The sequence below is a fragment of the Dipodomys merriami genome, unplaced genomic scaffold, assembly GCF_024711535.1.
Source record: "Dipodomys merriami isolate MVZ:Mamm:240054 unplaced genomic scaffold, mDipMer1.0.p SCAF_13, whole genome shotgun sequence".
In the NCBI taxonomy this organism is placed as follows: domain Eukaryota; kingdom Metazoa; phylum Chordata; class Mammalia; order Rodentia; family Heteromyidae; genus Dipodomys; species Dipodomys merriami.
In genome coordinates, this window is record NW_027202604.1 from 31,366,061 (window position 1) to 31,379,627 (window position 13,567).

The following is a 13,567-nucleotide window of genomic DNA, read 5'->3' on the forward strand; positions in this document are numbered from 1 at the left end:
AAGTAATCAATAAGATTGATCTGGGCTGGGAAGGTGGCTCAGTGGTAAAGTGTTTGCCTTGTATGCATGAGGCCCTGGGTTCAATTCCTCAGCACCACATAAGCAGAAAAGGCCGGAAGGGCCCTGTAGCTCAAGTGGTAGAACGCTAGCCTTGAGCTGAAGAGCTGAGGGACAGTGCCCAGGCCCAGAGTTCAGACCCCATGATCTACAGAAAAAAAAAAGATTAATATACATCTGTTATGGTTATTCTGACAAATCAGGAAAGAAGATGGCTTCTCTGGGCTGTGTTGTATTCTACCCTTCCCATCAGCCACCTTGTTAGGAACTCAAATTAGTTACATACATGTTTTATTTCAGTTCTACTGTACTTTATTTTTGGAAGACCAACTCTTTTTTTTTCCTATCTGTTTCTTTGAATTTTTCTAGTTGCTATAATTTCCTACTCATGGATTTTTTTCAAATTTTGTGGTTGATATCATGAAGTTCCATTGTGATTATTTTCTTATTTCATAAGAGATTTATGTTCTCATTCAAAGTTATATTTTTGGTAATCTAGGTAAGTTTGTTCCTGATTAATGGGCTGCTTGATAAGAGAGATTTGGTTTACATATTTAGATATAAGACCCATGATTTTATATATATATATAAATATATATATATATATATATATTTTGTAAAGATAATGTACAGCGTGGTTACTGTTACATGGGTAAGGTAATGAGTACACTTCCTATGGAGCATTGTTACCCAGTCCTTTGTTTTTTCCCTATCATCTCTTCCCTCCCCACCTCCCCAGCTCCCTTCTCTGCACCAAAGTTGTAAAGTTTGTTTTCAACATAGTGTCATGTACATCTCATTCTTACAATGTTTCAACCTGTATCCTTATTTCAGCATTTTGTTATTTCCCTTCCCCTTCACAAATTAGAAAAAGTGTATATACAAGATGCAAGGTACCAGAATCAAATACAGTGACAACATGAAACCATGAAGACCCATGGCTTTTAACCATAACTTTTTAATGTCACCTAGAATATTCTACTTATCTCTTGCAGTAAGAGATTTAAGTTGAATACACATTGTATGAAAAATGTTTTTTGGGTTAGAGATTGTTCTTGAAACTTCCACTATGCATTCTTATGTTAACAAAGGTATCAATTCTAGTTGAGGCCAACAATGAAATGAAAGATGCACTTATTCTCACAGAGAAAGGTAATATCTCATAAGTTTTTAAAGTACAATAATCCACACACACACACACACACACACACACACACACACGGCACAGTTTTGCTTCCAGCTTTTGAGTGGTTAACTGGAGGTAAGAGTCTCCCTGACTTTCCTGCTGGGGCTGACTTTGAACCATGATCCTCAAATCTTATCATACTGTGTATCTACTATTATAGTTGTGAGACACTAGTGAATGGCTTAGCATTTTCATTTTTAAAGAAGACAAAGTTGAGTGTTCATGTTGTTCATGCTCTTGGAGCAACCCCACAGATAGACTTCAGTCCTGTGGATTGCTTTCTAGTATTTCTCTCTTCTCTCAGGCTTCCAAAAATACTGACAAATTATTTTTTGTTTCACTTGTGTAATCTCAGGAGTCACAGCCAACAAACAGCGCCTTGGTTCACTTGGGCTTGCGTTATTCTTTGACAAAAATAGTTTACTAAGCTGTTCAGAAATCTTTGTAGTTTTCTTCAGTTAATCAGGAAAGAAACATGCTTATCTTTTCTAACAAATATAAGCCTATCGTGCCATGAAGGTTGTTTCTTTTAGTATTTATTTTCTTTACAACGTATTCTGTAAATTTTGATAAATAAATGAGCATAGAAAGTTTATTATATATACATAATGTTACATATAATCCCAAGCTATTTGACTCTATTTGACTCTAACAACATTTTCAGCATAATTGCTTTTAAACGTTCGTATATAAAAGCCAGGAACCAGTGGCTCATGCCTGTAAATCCTAGCTAATCAGGAGGCTGAAATCTGAGGATCATGGTTCAAAACCAGCCTGGGCAGTAAAGTCTATGAGACTCTTATCTCCAATAAACTACCAGAAAACTGGAAGTAGCATTGTGGCTCAATTGGTAGAGCCCTGGCCCTGAGCTGAAGAGCTGAGGGACATCGCCCAGGCCCAGAGTTCAGATCACTGGACTGGCAAAATTAAAAAATTCATCCCTCTTTGTCTACATCTTTATTAGTTCTAACAGCTGTACACTCCTTATTAGTGAATTGTTTTCCATTGCTTGTGATGGTACCTAGGGCCCCACAGATGCTAGACAAATACTCTCCTTATGAACTTCAACCCCAGTTCATGAAATATTTTTCATTTAACATTTGAAGGTTATCGAACTTCATAGTTGATGTTTTTAAACTGAGAATATACTTAGTTTTACATCTGCATTGTAGTGAATGACTGCTACAGTGTGCCTTTTCCCTTTGCCTGCTTGTTATAATACCTCATATGTCAACTTCTTTTTCATATACCTCATAATTTGTATGTGACTAAGGTACAAGGATGTGGTTATTCTTCAGAAATTTAGCACAGAAGACAATTCGTATCTTTAGTACATTTTTAAAACTTTGTAATGAAAAACAGCCATTTCAAAAGTAAAATGCCTGGCGGGTATGGACTTTTACAATAATATTCAAGAGCTGGGCACCAGTGGCACACAACTGTTATCCTAGCTACTAAACAGGCTGAGACCTGAGGATGTGGTTTGAGCCAGCCTGGAGAGGAAATCAGTGACACTCTTATCTTTAATTAATCACAGAAAAAGATGGAAGTAGAGCTATGGCTCAAGTAGTAATGCACTAGCCTTGAGCTAAAAGAGTTCAGGGACAGTGACCAGGCCCAGAGTTCAAACTCTAGCTTTTGTTTATTTATTTATTTTTAAAATTTTAATTTATTTCACATTTTTATTTTTGTCTATTATGGGGCTTGAACTCAGGGCCTTGGCACTGTCCCTCAGCCTGTTTGTGCTCAATGCTAGCGTTGACACTTGAACCACAGCACACTCTTGATTTTTGAGTGGTTTATTGGACATAAGAGTCTCATAGAGACTTTTCTGTCTGTGCTGACTTCGAACCATGATCCTCAGACTCATCCTCCCAAGTAGCTAGGATTACAGGTGTGAACCACCTGCTACTGGCTCCCAGCTTTTATTTTTATAAAATAAAATAAAATAATAATTTTAGAGCATCACTCCTTACTTGAACTGTGTTAAAAAATCAATGGGCTTTCCATTCAGGATGTTTGTCCTCATTTGCTTCCTTAATTACAGTTGCTAATTGCTAGTGTTTCCTGTTCCTTCTGCTGTATTTATTAACCGTAAATTGAGGCATCCTATTTTTGAAGTGTATCAGCTTTCTTTTCATTTTTTTTACATGAATAAAACACATAGGTAATTAAGCCAATTTGCCAATTTGGTCTCCTACAATGTACTTCATCTAATTGCCTTTTTTAATTCTCTGTCCCTTCAATTTTATCTTTTGTAGATATTGAGGATAATTTTCTCTGTGATTGTTCAGTTTAAGACAGTTTTTTCATCATTGTATGTTCTATTTTCAGTGCTCATCATTTCTTCCATTACTAGTTAATCTCCCCCTTCCCACATTTCTAAAAGAATAATTCCCACAGCTGACATGGTGGTATTCATGATGGTTATTCTACCATTTATGAGTCATGGTTGAGAAGATTAGAATTTGAGGATGGACTACACAATGAGACCCTGCCTCCAAAACAAAAAATAAAAACAAAACATAATCCAAACAACTTTCATCCAGTAGTATCCTTGGCAGCCTTTGTCCCTTTTGTGTTAATAACTTTATTTGGTTCTGTCTTTGCCTTTCCATCATTTAGAAAATAACTTTCAAAATCTCTCATTGGCATTTATAATTTTTTCTAGTATACAATTATTTTTCATGTAATATTAGTTGAGAGAGTAAATGATTCTACCCCGTTTATTTGACTATTCCATGGTTTTCAACTTCAGTACAATTCATGTTTATTAACGCTTTTTCTTTCCTATATCTCTGGCAATGTAGTGAAATGAGACATCTGGTTTTTTGCTGTTATCAACATATTTAGGAATTGGCAGAATGGTTTGATTGAAAAATTTCTAAATATGATCACAGCACTTCATAGATTTTAAATCTTTTTTTCTCCTAAGCAGTATATATATATATATATATATATATATATATATATATATGTATGTATATATGAATTGCATTTGCCCTTTAATCTTGTGTTTAAATAGTTTAAATAGACTGTTTAAATAAACTGTGGGTTTGTGGATAGGCTACATTCCTTAATCTGTTACTGAAGAAAGAAATTTGAACCATTGTCCAAAGAATTCTTTTTCTATCCCCTGTACTCTATGAACGCCTTCTGTTTTTCTTCAAAATTTTAAAATTAGAGATATGGGTACATTTCCCTTTGAGGTATATAAAAATTTGGGAGGATCACATGAAATAAAATATGATAAAATTTTATTTTATGACTAGTACAATGTTAGTATTGCGCTTATCTGCTACCTAATCATCAGTTCATTAAGAAATTTGTACATGCAAAATGAACTTCATGAACTCCAAGATAGGGACACAAATATCTTTTTTCTTTCTTGCTATTGTTTCTAATGTATTTATAATGTACCATGTGATTTTTTTTTCTTTGTATGTTTCTCCCTCATGGTATAATCCCTGTTTTCACCGTATTTGATGTTGGTGCCCTGTACCTTGTGTATACACTTCTCTAACTTGGGGGAGGGGGAGGAAAAAACAAAATGCTTAAATAGGATACGGGTTGACCCATTGTAACAATGAGATATACAAAACACTATGCTGAAAATGAACTTTCCAACTTCAGTGGAGGTGGAAGGGAAGGGATGGTAGGGAAAAACAAAGGAGAAGGCAACAATGCTCCATAGGAAATATGTAACTGTAACCCCTCTGTACAGTATTCTTACAATAAAAAACATAACCAAAATATATTGACAAAGTCATAAAATTAAGAGTTGCTATTTACTAATAATAAAAAACCAACAGCATAAAAAACTTTGTTTATGATATGAGCTTCTTGGTTTTCCCTTGACTTTCACTGGGACTTAGCCTCCCATATGTGGATTTTTTATTTAGTCCTCTATGTAGTGGCTAGCATTAACTTCTTATTATATGAAGACATCATTTTTATAGATTAAAAAAGGTTTCTGGTGTAAGTCATTGCCTACTAGGAAATTAAAAGTTAAAGCTATAGTCACATATTCCTATATACATGTTGTAATGGGAAAAATAGAAACATATTGACTGTATCAAGTGCAAGAAGGTCTATGGGACATTTGGGTCTCTCTTCCATTGGTAGAGAGAATGTAAGTTGGCACTTCCAGTCTGGAAAAAATAGTTTGGCGATCATTCATTATTCTAACCATATGTTTATTAGATGAGACAACAACCAGATTCCTGAGAATTTGGCTCAGAGACATGAACACTTAGGTTTATACAAAAATCTGAACCCCAGAATTTCATAGTAGCTTTATTTTATAACAGCTTTTATCTGAACCAACTTAATGGTCTTTCAGTGGAAGAACAAACAAACAAACAAAACAACAGTAGTATGGTGTACAATAGAATACTACTGTTGAGCAACTAACTTGAGCAAACTATTCATATAAACTGCAACTTAAGTATATCCCAGACCAGGATGCTAAGTGAAGAAAACCAATTTCAAAAGGCTTCTAATTATTGTATGATTCCATGCATAGAATGGTCCCAATGCAACAAAAGGTTAGCAATGAAGAATAGAGCAAGGGTTGAGAAGGTCAAGGATATGACTGAAAGTCAAGTACAACTGAGAGGGAGGTTCTCTGTAGTCCTACAATAACACAGAAAAATTCTGTATCCTGAGTGGTAGCAAACACACACACACACACACACACACACACACACACACACACACACACACACACACACACACACACACACACACACACACACACACACACACACACAAACACACACACCCTGAAACACATATGAAATAGATATTTATTAGAACTATGCACAAACAAAATGGTGACTGCAGCCACTCATGAAATATGAATATAACCTGTTGTTTAATTAATTGTGTTTTATTAGTATCTCCTGTTTTACCATGTTCTCCATTGTACATGACAGTCTCTGAGTTTTATGTGTTCATTTAGGCTATTCCAAAACTGACAAGTCTTTGTTTTTGTGCTGGTGCTGGGGTTTGAACTCAGTGCCTGCACCCAGTCCCTGAGCTTCTTTTTATGCTCAAGGCTAGTATTCTACCAATTGAGCCACATCTTCACTTCCTACTGTGTGTGTGTGTGTGTGTGTGTGTGTGTGTGTGTGTGTGTGTGTTGTTAACTGAATAAGTCTCCAAGTTTTCTACCTAGGTTGGCTTCTAATCATGATCCTCAGATCTCAGCTTCCTGAGTACCTAGGATTACAAGCCTGAGCCAGCAGCACCTGGCTCAAAATGGAATGTTCTTTTAAGGAAAAGAGAGAGGCTTCTAAGGATTCTGTAAAGGCCATGAATTGTAAAATTCAAACCTTTACCAAAACAAGCAATAGAAATTGCTTGTTGGTGATTCTGAGGCTAGCACATGGCTTGCCTTCTTATCTCCTCTTCATTTAAAAAAAAATTTATTTATTTTTTTTTTGCTGGCCTGGGCCTTGAACTCTGGGCCTGGGCGCTGTCCCTTACTTCCTTTTGCTCAAGGCTAGCATGCTACCACTTGAACTACAGCACCACTTCCAGCTTTTTCTGTGATTAATTGGAGATAATAGTCTCACAAACTTTCCTGCCAGAGCTGACTTTGAACCCAGATGCTCAGACCTCAGACTCCTGAGTACCTAGGATTACCGGCATGAACTACTATTGTCCAACCTTATCTCCTCTTAATTACATTTCCTGCTCACCTTTAAATATATAGGCCAGATTTTTTTTTCTTGAAGACTTTCTCAAATCTAACACTTCATTCCATTCAAATCCCACACTACATTCTAGTGTACCTCTGTGGGGAAACTAATGGGAATGTAATCTGTATGTGCATGTCTTAGCTTCCTTGAGTATTCTATGAACTTGAGAGGTGGTACTGCATCCTACTATTGCATCTTCATTTCAAGGAGATTCATCATGACTCCAAGGAAGTTATTAAATATGCCTATCACTGATTTCGTCACTCAGCTCAAGTTAAATTCCTGTTTCCTGAGTTCATATCGAGCTGCTACCTTTAGACTTGGTTAATGGAAATGTTTTTGTTTGTGTATTTTCCTTCCACCCACAGTATCTTCTTTGCATTGTGATTTCTGAACTCTGCACACTGACCACAGTAAAGTACACCATCAAGGCCTTGTACATACACTTCATGAGCATAATAAACATCATACCATCTGTGTATTTCTACAGCCTAGGGAAATTCTATCCAGAGTTACAGGACATTTTTGAATAGAGTTAGAAATATCTACAGTCCCTTTGGAGTCCATAACATTTTATTTGCCAGATATTATGTGTGTGTGGCAGCTAATACTTGCTATTGTATGCTATTATAGCCACAATTTAAAAGACATTTATTTTATATATCAGCTCTTAGGTCAAGATCTTAGGAAGTCATTTTGGATTATGCTGGTTTTATATGATAGTATCATTTTCTAAAAATGATACTAGCGACAGCATGACAGACAGTGGTAATTGGCTACAGACAGCAAAAACAGGAAAAATGCATTTCATCTGAAGCAAATTATGTATTATGTTGGGTGCCATAATCAGTAATTATGTGTTGACATACTTACAAATTCTGAACTTTTATTTAATATAATTTCCAAGCATTTTTCTCATAATCTATTTACCATCTGTAAGCTGAGCACAATCTCTTCTTCTCTAATAATGTTTTACTTTGCTATGGGCAGCAAGAAGTAAATTCAATGAGTGTTAATCAAGGGAATTAATATGATTCATAAACGTTCCAATGACATCTCCACAAGTCCCACATCTTACATTACAAAGTTCTGCATAAAAACTGTTGGCTGCCTTTGTGATCTCATTTTATATCCTAGCTTTCCCCTTTAAACTCCCAATTCCTTGATTTGCCAACAATTCGAACTTCAACTGGTTATAGGCTTTTATTCAATCTTATTCTTCCTGTTCTCAATACAGCAACAATAGCATGGTGTGTACCTTCCCTTGATGATTCACCTTGTTTAAATGTGAGCTTTTTACAGAGCCTTTTTCTGATTATCCAACTTGAAGCGTCCTCCTTAGTCCGCATGCTGAAGCTTGCCTCATTAGGATTAATGGTATACATCTCTTTTCAACTATGTATTATTCAATGATCTCATATTCCAATCTTGAAATCAGTCATACCTTGAGATTTTACAACAAAGAAAATGACAAACATTGTAACTCAGAATTTTGTGGTAATTTTTTAACTTCATTTTCTTCATTTCTTCCTTCCTCATCCTCCCTTTTCCCCTATCCTTCCTGACCTCCCTTTCTCTCTACCTTCCTCCCTCAATTAAATCAATTTCTTTCACTCTCACTTCCTTCTTTCCTTCCTTCCTTTCTTCTACTCCATCCTTCCTTCATTCCTTCATTTATTTCTTTCTTCCTTCCCTCTCTCCCTCCTTCCTTCCTTTCCTATCTCCATTATTTTCCCTACCTCCCTTCTTTTTTAATCCTTTTGTGTTGGTTATTAAATATTTATCATTGGGTATTAAATAGGTTATATTATGTATGCACATGCAACTCTATTCTCTTTCTACTGCTTGTTGAGCCTTAGATTCATCCATTTGAACATATGCATGTATGGTAAATGGTTCAAATAAGATCAGCTGCACTCCTTTTCTGCCAATATCTCGAATATTTCATATCACAGGTTTACACTAAATCATTGATGATGAATGAAACACTAGTTTTACCTACTTATTGTTTAGCAATGACAATTTCATCAATGTTTCTCATCTATTCATTGATTTTTTTCCTATAAAGCATCTGTTCTATGAATTAGATGATCAAGTGATGTATGCTTTATTATCGCTTTCAATTAAATAAGATGCTTTTTGAGATAACTAGTTAGATCTGCTTTTTCTAGCATGCAAACTTCACTCAGAAGAAAGAACTTTTAAATCCTTAAATTATCCAAGAAATCTTTCCAATTCTTTCATGTCAAGGTTAATAATTAAATGTTTAATACCTCTTTAAGCTATTAAGCTAGCAATAAAAATGCAATATTTTAACCCAATTTACTCGATTAAAGGACAATCCCAGATGTTATTTAACATGAAGAATTGCACCGATCTGCATTTCATTAAATCTGAGTACTGGAAAGAGAATTTTAAACATGTTATTGGGAGAAGTTCATTTAACTCTTTTGGATAAGGTAATATCACCTTCATTACTTTTGAAGCACTTTGGCCATTGGTGACTAACTCCACCGGAAATTAAATTTTGCCCTTTTCTCCACAGAGCTGGGTGCTTCTATTTGCTATAAAAACCCACTATCGACTGAGATTTAAAGACAGGCTTTATTTTCCTTTTTTTTTTTGACTGTGCTTTTTTTTTCTCTGCTCTTTCTTATTTCCTTGATTGTTTTCATGAAAATGAACATTATTGATTATTAAAAATGTATAATTAACAATGTATACAGACAATTTTACTTGGAATGGAATAGCTGTAAATCAGTTCTAATTATTCCTGTTTAATTTATCTAGATGAAAATGAAATATTACTTTTTGTTATAGCATCTTCAATTTTTCACAAAGAATAGGTGAGCATTGGGATTGGAGTCACGGTTCAGATTTTAGAGAGCTAGATATTGAGTGAACATGGTGGGTTCTAAGTTCAAATCCTGGTATCAGACCTAGGAGAAAATAAAAACCAGGATAGGTAAGCATAGCAAATAATATGTGAAAGGCTAAAGTTTCAGTTAGCAGTTTACAATGTCTTCTGTTCTGAGGATAGGCACATTGAATTATTTCATGGTGTTAGGAGTTAATGAGAAAGATAGAAAATCTGATGTCTATGCTTAGAAATTCTCATCTACTACAGAGCTAATTCATCCTGCATGTTAATTATATCCAAAGTATGAAGTTCTTTTTTTATTAGGTTTTTTTATTGTGAAAATACTGTACAAAGGGGTTACAGTTACATGAGCAAGGTAATGAGTACATTTCTTATCTAGCGTTGTTGCCTCCTCCTTTGTTTTTCTCCTACCATCCCTTCCCTCCCAACTCCTCAGCTACCACCCCCCCACCAAGCCTAAATTGTAAAGTTCATTTTTTGACATAATGACTTGTACATCTCATTGTGGCAATGGCTCACCTGTATCCCTATTTAAACAATTTGTTTTTTCCCTTTCCCTCCACAAATTATACCAACATCAAATACAGTGAAAACAGAGGTTATACTGTGGGGGAGGGACATACAAAGCAACAAAAAAAGCACATGGTACCTTATAAATACATTAGAAACAATAGCAAGGAAGAAAAAAAAAACAGTTGTGTCCCTATCTTGGGGTTCATTTTGCTTAACATCTCACTCTTCAGTTGTAGGTCCACAATTGCTGAAATGGAACTTCTGCCTTGTTTAAGGGAGCAATGAATTTCACTAGGAAATCATTGCACTTTATGGTAAATCAACCATAGCACAAAACAGCAAATATTTATGGGACACTTACTACTTCCTGCAGGTTGATACTGTGGAGAATTTAAATAGGAATAGGATGGTCCTGACCACAGGAAATCATCCACTTAGGAAAGCTAAAGTTCATCTGCCAGGAAGAAGATGAGTAATGAATTAGAACAAAATAGTAATGTTTTTAGAAAGTCTTTATATCAATATATTGCAAACAGGACTTTCTGAAATAGAAGAGAGAAAAATGGAGCAGAAGCCTTTCTGATTGTAATTGTAGATTGCGATGTTTTTCTGAGAGTAAAAGCTAAGTCTGGCTTCTTGAGTGTATAAAGCAACTGGAAAGCAAAGGCATGCTCAACATATTTACAGGATTTGTCTTTAAAGGACCACAAAGCATCTGCATTTAAAGGGAGAACCTGGTAACTGGAAGCCAGTGGAAGATGCTTCAGGATGAGGAGAAGAGTGGAGAGGAGAATAGTGTTAGGAAGAAGGCCAACATGGGTTGAAAATTGGTTCCTAGGCTACTTACATTCAAACTGAACATACAAAATGGAAAACTGGATTTTAGGTGGAAATGAACATTTTTCTTTCGGCCACAATTCTTTCAGCCAATGTCAAATTGGTAAAGGCCCCGCCATGTAATTTTTATCTTGCCATGGATTTCTAGAGAGTAGTATCGGTCATGTTAATTTGTATTTGATTGTAACTGAAATTTCTTCTAAAAAAATTAAGCAAGCACTAAATTAAGGGCCAATTCTATTACCACCATAGACAGATCATTGCAGTTCTTTTAAGTAGGTTACTTCCTTGTTTGAAAGGAGAAGTATGTTCTGGGTTTTTATGTTTTTGGGTCACATCATCCTTATTAGTAACAAAACTTAAGTGAGTGAATACTAACATTGTGTTTTCTGATTTGTGATACATGTATACTATTTTACGGTGCAATATACAATTAAACATACCTACTAAAATTTCATGGAATAACATTGGTATAGACAGGTCTTACAGTAAGTTATTTCTACCACAGTGGTTTATTTTTATGTTATAACAATTTGGAGACCACGGAATTTGAATTTGATCTGACATTGTTCAAATGAGACTCCATGTGTTCGTTTTATTCTTACCGAGACTGGGACGGATAGATCAGAGGCTCTCCTCCCTCTGGAGCTCCAGCTAATTTTAGCATTATGTCTGAAATACCACTCATTACTCCTTCGATTAATATTATCTAATTTCAGACATGAAATGAAATTGGCTCTCCATTAGATTAAGACAGGGGGTAGAGCATAGACCAGTCAGTACAATGCCTGCCTAGAAAGTGTGAGGCTGGGAGTTCAAAGCCCAGGACTTCCCCAAAACAAAACAATAGTTCAGGGCAGGTTAATATATTTTCCTTTATCAATAATGTAATGGTTTTCAATTATTTTTTTCTAAATTAATGGACCATTCCATATAATTCTGATGAGGCTATCAATTATAAGAATTGCTCTTATAGCTTAACAGAAATCATTTAGTGCCAATCCTGGGGCTTGAACTCAGGCCTAGGCTCTGTCCCTGAGCTTTATTTTTATTTTTATTTTTAAATTTAAGACTAGCACCCTACCCCTTGAGCTACAGCTCTATTTCCAGCTTCTGGGGTACTTTATTGGAGATAAATGTCTCAGGTACTTTTCTGCCACAATTGGCTTCAAACCATGGTCCTCAGATCCCAGCCTCCTGAGTAGCTAGGATTGTGGGAGCTAGTCAAAATTTAATAAAATTTTAAGCACAAAGAATAAACTATAGCAATTATTACTATTGTTGTGAGAATAGTAGTTATGGTTGATTGACCAGGGGTTGATAGCATTTTCTGAATGGGGGAGATTAGTGTGTTTTATGCTTTGCCACGCTACTTTACCACTATAGTCCCCATTAGCTTTGGAAAATACATAAATAAATGAATGTGATTTTGTTCTAATAAAACTTTATTTAATAAAATAGTTAGTGGACTATAGCTGACTTCTGGGGGCTAGAGGAAAGGGGTGTCACAGTTTAGGAACCTAGGAACAAAGAATGTAAAGTCTATTTACTGTTGAAACATACAAATGTGTAATATAAATATGTATACATGAATACATTGATTTCTTTGTAGACATGACCAGGTCTACCTTCACAGGGTACGGGATTGGAGAATGAGTCCGTAAATGCATGGATTCTGCTCAATTTCTCCTCTGTTTCTGCTATGATGTGTATGTCACCTAAAATTCTTAGGCTGAAGTTTATTTCCCAATGTGATAATACTTGGATATACTGCCTCTGGGAGATTATGAGGTGACAAGAGTTGAACCCTCGTGATTAGTGTCCTTGTAAGGAAGGAAAGCTGGAGAAAGCTCATTTCCTGTTTCTCTGTCCAAGGTGAGGAAATCAGGAAGGAATTTATCAGCAAGATTCAATTATGCTGGCATTCTGATATTGACCTCTGTTCTATAGATTTCGATTATTTGTAATAAATTTTATTCCATGAGAGTGGGATCCGTATATTTCTATTGTTAAACTACTTACTTTGGATTAGTAGCTTACAATAGCCAAATTGAAAAGGACAGTTTTCAAAGCTTGCTTCTGCATGATTTACTGATTGTTTTGTGGTTTACAAAGATCATCATAAAACCTTGATCTCTGAGGTCATATTGAATTGGTCAACTTCCTGTAGCACGGCTGATGGATTTCAGGCTCTCCTTGTCTTTTCTAGTTGAACCAAATGCTGTGTGAAAAATAATTTCTCTATCAACTATAGTTCTCTCTTCTCTCTCTCTCTCTCTCTCTCTCTCTCTCTCTCTCTCTCTCTCTCTGTCTCTCTCTCTCTGTCTCTCGCTCTCCCCTCTCCTCTCTCTTTCTCTCTTACTCATCTCCTTGAAATACAAAGAAAAC